Source organism: Haliotis rubra, unplaced genomic scaffold, assembly GCF_003918875.1.
Source record: "Haliotis rubra isolate DU_JTF1 unplaced genomic scaffold, ASM391887v1 Scf13, whole genome shotgun sequence".
Classification (NCBI taxonomy): Eukaryota; Metazoa; Mollusca; class Gastropoda; order Lepetellida; family Haliotidae; genus Haliotis; species Haliotis rubra.
Genome location: NW_025765225.1, coordinates 755,451 through 764,122, shown reverse-complemented (window position 1 = coordinate 764,122; position 8,672 = coordinate 755,451).

Sequence of the window (8,672 nt, the reverse complement as noted above, 5' to 3'; positions counted from 1 at the left end):
AAAGATGTCAGAAGTTTACAAAGTTTCATTATTATCAAATGCATGTAATCAAATATGCAAGTTGTCCTCTTGAAAATGAATTACCGGGAACCCTCATCTTGAAAGCAAAAGATTTGTGCAAAAATGAAGATAGATGTGTTTTGGCTTATGAAGCATTTGGTGTTTTGTTTTCACATGCCATGTGAGATTATGATATTTTGTCACATTTTGATTATAAAATATGCAAGAAAAATGTTTAGTTTGTTTTTTATTGGGCTCACAGAGTCACAGGTTTTCTCACTAATTCAACATCAACATTTAGGTAATGTATTAGTACCCTGAAAACATGTTTTTAGATTCTGAGGCTGGAATAAAGGATACCTTTTTTGAGCTTATTTATACTGCCATGCATGGTAAGGACTGTTTAGCAACAACAACAAAAAACCTGTCATTGTTCTGACCTAAACAAGTGATACAGTAAATGTTTACTATAAGTGGAGATTAAGACCTGACAGAGAACGTGATTACGCAGAAAAGTCAGGTTCGATTCCCCACACGGGTACATTGTGTGAAGCCCATTTCTGGTGACCCCCTACTGTGATATTGCTGGAATATTGCTAAAAGCAGCATGAAAAAATCCCCACTCACTCACACATGTTCACAGGACATCATTACATGTACTGTAGTCTAGACCCAGGTGGGTTCACAGAGGATTCATGTCAGTGACACATGCAGTCCTTTTATGAGTATATAGATACATGGTACGAACCAATGTGGTAATCAGTTCTTGTATTGTGACGTAATCATCACAGAGAGACACACATGATGTGTAGCACAGAGGGGTGCACAAAGCATGCTATCTAGACTTCCATTTCCTGGCCCCACATTTATTTGGAAGCCTCCATGACTGAGAGGGTGAGATCGCTGACTATGTGCTGGTGATTTGGTCCTGGCTCTCAAAGTGTGGGTTCAAATCCTGGTTGGGAACAAACCCCCACAAGTGCTAGAATTTGTACTTCACAAAGAAAATGTAATCCCCAAAAAACATAAGTTTTAAAAATCTATAAAATTTTAGAAAACATTGATGTACAGAAATTGATCGACCTTCCTTGAAAGACACCTTGTGTTTGGTGAGTATGGTGGTGTTTTGATGTTATGTTTTACAGACATAAGCATTGATCTTTATTCACATAATCGGTATTGACATCTATATTTCATTACCCCCTACTTTAAAAATATGTTTTTAAAGAAAACATACAATGTGTGAAGCCCATTTCTGGTGTCCCCTGGGTGATATTGGTGGAATATTGCTAAAAGCAGCGTAAAAAACAATACTCACTCACTAAAGTATACATCAACAGGAGAGGTATCATTGTGAAGCAGACATTACCCTTTATATAGTAAGTAATCTCTTAGCCTGTTGTGTATATATTTAAGCATTTGTATTCAATGAGTGGTGCTGCCAGGTGTTTTCAAAAACATAAAGATATCCTGACTCACTGGTGGCACCCACCACAAACACTAACGGTTGATAAGGGCTGATGGGTTTATAAGGACTGATGGACACATAGGAAGACTGACCTAAAGACATTAAAAAACATAGTCCCTTTCCACACTGATATTCATTTACCAACCTTGTTGGAGGGATTATATTCCAATTTCGCAGGAGCTGTCCAAGACGTGAGGCGTTGGGTTAGCCCAGTGGTTACAGCGAGTCGCTCGCCACGCCGCCGAAGACCCAGGTTCGATTTCCCATAAGGGTAGTACAGTGTGGGAAGCCTATGTCTGGTGTCCCCCCGCCTTGATATTGCTGGAATATTGCTAAGAGCGGCGTAAAACTAAGCTCGCATCTTCCGAGACTTCTCTGCTATCACTTACCTTTCGAGTCCAAGTACATGTAGGTTCTGACTAGTGTTTTATTCACATCTGGGAAAATGAAATCAGGGGAATGAACTTGATCCTGAAGGTGTTCAAAGCCCTGTTTGGTAGTATTTCCACTGACTGTATTTATTGTTTGGAATCACGTTTCATCCACAGTCGCAAACCAATGCAAGGACATTTCTTGGCCATCACCAAACAAAGCTTGATTATCAGACTGCCTGTTTGTGCTTTTTGAAAATCAGATTTCAGATGCGTGGAACCCAACGATCTGTGATAATTGAATGTATTCCCTGGTGAACCAAGAATATGACGCTGTCATTCGCCGGCATTTCGTGGATTCTCGATGATTTCTGGTGTTGCTGACGTCACAGTCCTTCCTGGACGAGGTAGTATTTTCAAGGCTCTGCTCGCCACTTGTAACCACCCCCTTAAATGCATCATTGTATCGTTAAAGCCAATTTACTCAAGTATTTGAACACTGCAGGTACTCCGCGTCTGTGCATTTTGTTAAAAACACATCAGACCCCTGCTTATTGTATACTGACTTGTTTCAGTGGAACCCGTGAAGATCCGGGTTAGAACTGATCCTAGTAACCCATGCTTGTAAGAGGCGACTAACAGGATAGGGTCAGGCTCGCTCACAGACTTGGTTGACACGTCATCGCATCCCAATTGCGTAGATCGATGCTCATGCTGTTGATCACTGGATTGTCTGGTCCATACTCGTTTATTTACAGACCGCCGCCATATTGCTGAAATGTTGCTGAGGCGGCGTAAAACTAAACTCACGCACTCCGTGTTTCAGTGGAATATTTGCTCAACTGACTCCAGTGTTTGTTTGTATATCACAATACCACAGCAATGGCCACAACAAAATGTTTCACTCTTACGCTATTGAATCTTCGTTAGTAGACAAACATACTAATCAGCCCTCCTACAAAGACAAGATAAGTATATTCACCTGGATAAACGCGTGGACCTATGGTTCACAGTGAATAATAGCTCAGTGTGTATTATCCAACTAAACAGAATCCATTGGGTATTTAAATATCTGTTAGGGGCGGTTGAGTAGCCTAGTGGTTAAAGCGTTGGCTCGTCACGCCGAAGGCCGGGTTCGATGCCCCACATAGGTACAATGTGTGAAGCCGATTTTTGGTGTCCCCCGTCGTGATATTGCTGGAATATTGGTAAATTAAAGCGGCGTAAAACCATACTCACTCACTAAATATGTGTTATACAGCAGTGTCTAGATATGTGGGTCTGAAAGTGCTGGCAAACAGTGCTCAACTGATCCTCTCCTTGGCAGATTCATATGTGTTTGCCTCATAGTTAGGATCCCCACATGGGTACAATATGTGAAGCCCATTTCTGGTGTCCCCGCCGTGATATTGCTGGAATATTGCTAAAAGCGGCGTAAAACCATACTCACTCACTCACTCATAGGTAGGAGTTCCTGTACAGTGCAGCATTCGAAATACCCGCCCGCCCGCCGGGACGGGTTATTTTCAACACGGACTGCAAGATTCTCAAATTCACCTGCCTGACGGTCAGGTTAAAATTTAGATGAAGATTTTCATCATATTTCAGGATAATAAATTATTATTATTTCACTCGTAAAAATAAATGATGAATTCCAATTGGAAGATAAACTGCGTCGCTTGTCAATTATTTGCGGGCAGGTAAGTTTTGGTCAGGGTTGGCAAGTTTTACGTCTAACCAGCCCTGTGGTCTGCCTGAAGTTTTGGGGAGTTTCACACCCTGCTGTACAGGTAAGACTCGGGCGGTGGGGTAGCCTAGTGGTTAAAGCGTTGGCTCGTCACGCCGAAGACCCGGGTTCGAATCCCCAGATGGGTACAATGTGTGAAGCCCATTTCTGGTGTCCCCTGCCGTGATGTTGCTGGAATATTGCTAAAAGCGGCGTAAAACCAAACTCAGTCAGTCAGTCAGTACAGGTAAGACTCACCAAGCCAAATAGAACGGCTTACCTTATGGATAGAATGTAAATTAGGCAAACTGTCTGGGAGAAAATACCTCAACCATCTGTATAATGTGCAGACTGACCTGAATATCTGTATTGTCCAGAAACGCACTTAAGAAATGGAATTCGCACAACGTCTATTTTACACATCTCTCACACCAAGACCATGATTTGAAGTGTGGATTTATGACCAACAGTAAAATACAGAAGTGGTTGAGTGAGTGATTCAGCCATGTCATTTGTTCGATGCGTTTTAACAGTCCATTTATGAAATGACGGATGGCTCGAAGCAGGAGAGATATTTAAGTGATGTACATGTACATGAAACATGTTTACAGTTTTCACCAAAACGTAACAAGTATGGTGTTGACAAAACCAACAATCGCAATCGTACAGGTACGATTATATCGTTATAGCATGTCCAAGGGACGCAACTCTGCACAGTTTAGCCTTAGACGAGAGTCGCATACATGTTTGTTATTTTAACCCGACTCTAGTCGGTATCCGTTGGTATATGACCAGGTGGTGGCCACACCTAGTTGTGGGTACAGCAACGTGCAGTAAATCTTGGACAAAGTACTGTGACTTTGTGCCCCAGTCCACCCAGCTGTGAACCCCCTGAAAAAATCTTCAATGTGGTTGTAAATCATTTTCAAAAAGGGTGGGGTGGGGGTGGGTCCGAACCCCCTGAACCCCCCCTCTGGGTCCGCCAATGAATAATATAGTTATGTTTCAAAGCAATTTTGTGTTATCGACGTTTGACTGTATGGATGGAATGTAAATTAGGCAAATTGTCTGGTAGAGAATGCCCCAACCATCTATGTAATGTGCAGACTGACCTAAATCTCTGCATTGTCCAGCTAGATAGATATGAGAAGTATTTTCAGTACATTGAATATATTCGAAGACATCTGCTACATATTGTTTATTCATGCACACAATCAAGGGTTATTACGGAGAATATATTTGTGTTGTGTCGTTGTTGTTTAATGCTAAGATCGTTATTTCCGAATCAAGGTGGAAGGCAAATGCAGTCGAGAGAGAGTTAACATTTGAGTAGCTTCAGGACCCAATAATTTGGATTTGACTGTCAAAGTTCGCTTATGGTTCTTCAGACGGTGTCCTCCCATAAGAACTATATACAGCTTAAAACAACACATGTTATGGTCCGGTGCACAGATTAACTTCATGCTGTTACCTGCGTCTGCTTAATTTTGACTTAATTCTGTTTGACTGCCTATTTTTATAAACTGCGACACCCCACTGTTTTGTTGGTTGCCAGATTGCTAGGTATTCCTAGAAGGCGAAACTTCCTGTTACCCGTGGATGGTTCATTGGCTGTTACAATCTTTGGCAACGAATCAACTCTGTAATCGGAAGACCTATAATGTTTCCTAGAATTGAATACTTCCTTGTATGAAACGTCAGGGTGGGCCGATCATCAAGACAATTACGTATCTGGAACGAGAAAAGAGCTTTACCTTATCACAATGTGTTTATTTTGCTACGGTATAGGAATGTAAACCTATTTTAAATCATAACATCAGTATTATATATATATGAAATAACAGGCCGCGCCAACTAAAAGTAATTGTTTTGGGAGATATATAAAACTCTCCCCAAGTTATTAAAAAGAAACATATTTCTTAAACGCTCTTCCCTATATGGATGCAGTAAAATCTTTGCACTTGTTCATCAAGTGGGCGGATACAGCTTTTTTTGAGAAAGTGGGGTGCTCAGTTCATTTTCACCCGTTTTGGGTTCATCGATCGCTTGATTGCTTGGTTTGTTTACAAACCACCTTGGTAAGACTGCAGCTGTACGGCGTCAGGTAATAAATGTTGACCTTTCATGCAAAGTGTGAGTGATGGAGATTATCGGTAGGACTCGACCTATTTACCCTGCTCACCGAACACCCCGTGTCAGCACGGATAATCAGTGAAGGATTCTGTTCGGTGGACAATAGAGAATGGTTATTCTTTAAATCTCTATTAACCTTTCATTCATAACTGAATTTAGTTGAGTTGAGTTGGTTTTTTACGTCACAACGGCATTATTCCAGCCATACAGTGACGAGATCAAGTCTGAATTCATGAACATTTTAAGTCCAAAGTCCAAATGAGTTTTATTTTAAAAACACTTATATTCATTACATTATTATTTAGGACAGGCAAGTGACATAGCACCAAATTCAAAAGCAAGCAATTCGTAAGTCACATTACATAGTTACAATTCATGATACAGGTCCACTTCCCTCAGGTAGTTAACAATGAGATGCCCACTCACGCGGGAAAATAGATCTTTCAGATTTGTCGTTTCGTAATCTGAATCCCTTGCATTTGAAACCAGAGACCATATAATAGATCTATTATATGGTGTCTGTTGAAACGTCCGCACAGTCAAGCTGAATATGCCCAATAGGGAACACTTCATCGCAAGAGGTCCATCTTCATCCCTTTTCAGCATATAGTCATGAGTAAACCGACTGTGGCCAATACGACATCGTCGTTAAACTACCCCATGACGTCTTGACTGACAACCCAAGTACGTAACCGATTGTTGGTTTCAATTCATGAAGTTTATTTCTTCCTACTTGGGTGTCCCACCTTTTTTTTACATGAGGTCGCGATTATAGCTTTTTGATAGTGGGGTTGACGTCACTGTACGGGATCAGCATTGAAGATGAGGGTTTGTCAAGAGCTGCTTTAGCAGCAACGGTCTTAATTTGTGTTACCTGCTATGCCGACGTGACCCGGCAACCAGCAGAGGACGATGTCACATTGGCCAGAAGAAAGATCGTTGTAAAGTTCTAGAATGCCCAGGATGATAGGGTGACTTGAAGTAACATTTTGAAGTGCGGGAAGGCAAGATAGTGAATCTGTAAAAAGATTTTTGACTGATGCTGCTGTTTAATACAGGTAAAAGCCGTGAAGATAGCTTTGGCCTCAGCAGTGAAAATGGAACTATTGTCGTGAATTCTAGAGGAGACAGTATTGGATCCAATGACTGTAGCACTGGCATCCCGGCCATCATCCTTGGATCCGTCTGTGAAAATGGATCTATGGGTGTTATATACTAGCCACATAAAGAAACTGTGCATTGTCAAAACATTATGCCAGTTGATAAGTACGATAACAATGTCAAAGGTACATATAAACTTTAATGGAGGGATCATGAGACCATAACAAGTCGGGAGAATTTCAATTGAAAAGTCAATCACAATGACGTCACGAGTCCACAAGCGGGACAGGGGTCAAACGACCATGTCACAAGCTCAATAACGGGTATGTCCACCATCGGCATAGCAGTGCATCGACGACGCATAGAGCCTATCAAACGTGCAAGGAAGGCTTGTGGGATGTCACGCCAGATTCTCTCAAGTTCTGTTGCAAGGTCAAGGACGTTATCTGGCGGATGAGGAAGACGACGTAGACGTCGATCCATCTCGTCCCAAACATGCACTATCGGGGAGAGATCCGGTGAATTTGCAAGCCAAGGAAGTAAGTCAACGTTGGGGTGTTGCAAGAAATCCATAGCAACCCTTGCCGTATGAGGGCGGGCATTGTCCTGTTGGAATGTTAACCCAGGGCCATGACGTTGCAGAAAAGGAATTGCCACAGGTCGAAGAATCTGATCCCTGTATCCTACACCAGTTAAGTTGCCCTGAACAATCACCAAAGGAGTTCTTTGGCGTGCTGTTATTCCACCCCAAATCATCACGGAACCACCACCAAAGCGGTTCCTCTCCAAGACACAGGCCTGTGCATAACGTTCTCCCACGCGTCTATAGGCACGTTGACGTCCATCACTATGGGAAATGTTAAACCTGGACTCATCTGTAAAAACAACATTTCTACACCAAACCAAGGGTCTGCGGACATGATTTCGGCACCACATTCGGCGAGCTTGTCGATGACGTTGTGTCAGGATACGGCGAAGTCCTGGGATGGTTCGGGCAGTCATCACTGCAGTCTGAAACCTGTCGCGAAGATGGGTCACCCGTATCCATCTGTCCTGTCTTGGCGTTGTTACACGTGGACGTCCAGAACGTGGCCGATCGATGACGTCATTTGTGTTCTGGTAGCGTCTCACCAGTGCAGAAATGGTGTTCCGGTGGCAGTGGAAATGTGCAGCCACTTGTCGTTGAGAAATTCCCCCACGGACCATCCCAATGGCCTCATGACGTTGTGCAGACGTGAGCCTTGGCATGCTATGCGTTTCAATAGCCGTTTAATTTTATGAACGATCGCAAGGGCAGGGGTTGATCTTTCCAAAGTGACAGTATTGTGTGGCATTCATTTCCTCTGTTTCTCTTTCCCGGAATGCACGTGCAACAACGTACTGCACGTCTCAAGGACGAACCCACTGACGTCGCGGAACGTGGCACGTGCATGCATGTTGGATAAATGTCACTAATCTCTGAGTTTAAATCCTTATGTGTCTACACAGGTTTGATAAATTTAGATTTAAATTTTTTGTATGCACAGTTCTTTATGTGCCTAGTATACTTGGAACGTAACTGGTTGTATTCCTAATGGAACACCAAAGAATTTGTTTGGACTTTGGTGAGGGTTGGCCTGTAGTTTCACCAACTGCCAGGGTGGCGAAGACAGAAACCGGTAAGGTGCTATGGTATTGAGATAAATGTTAGTTGCAGATATGTGTGGTTGAATTCTGATTACAAGTGGTGGAACCAGGCTTGGCAGATTTGGAAACAGATTTTCATAGAGAGGGTTGCAAATACAATTATATGCTGGATTGGACTGATTTGAACGTAATTTAGTGATATACTGCATTGAAACTTTAATGCGTCGATGTTCAAAGGGAGGTTCGT